Below are 414 nucleotides of genomic sequence, written 5' to 3'. Positions count from 1 at the left end.
GCAAATAACAGGCAGCAACAATAATGGCTGATGTCTGAAGATCACAAGGAGCGGAGATTTTGCATTAATAGTTATGAAGAAGAGCTAAAAACAAGGATTTTAGGCTATGCCCAGCTATCCAGGTTGACCACAGATAACTTTGTGGTGCACTGGCTACTAAAGATGCCATGCTCCCACTGACTGGTTGCAAGATGGAAGAAGAGGATCTCTGTCCATTCATTCAGATGGACTGGAGAGCTATTGTGGTGCTCTCACTGTTTTCTAAACAACCAAAGCTGGCCTGAGCTCAATTCCATTCTTTGTTGAGGAAATTAGTTTATAAAAAGGCTGGTGAGTCACAGTCTGTGGTGAGGCTGAGTTGTTTTTTTGGCTTGGCACACTCCTGCCTAATTGATTCTTCCCGTCCTTCAGGTT

This window comes from Charadrius vociferus, unplaced genomic scaffold (assembly GCF_000708025.1).
Source record: "Charadrius vociferus isolate BGI_N301 unplaced genomic scaffold, ASM70802v2 scaffold68, whole genome shotgun sequence".
Taxonomy (NCBI): domain Eukaryota; kingdom Metazoa; phylum Chordata; class Aves; order Charadriiformes; family Charadriidae; genus Charadrius; species Charadrius vociferus.
The sequence above is the reverse complement of the archived record's forward strand: the minus strand, read 5'-3'. Positions refer to the sequence as shown.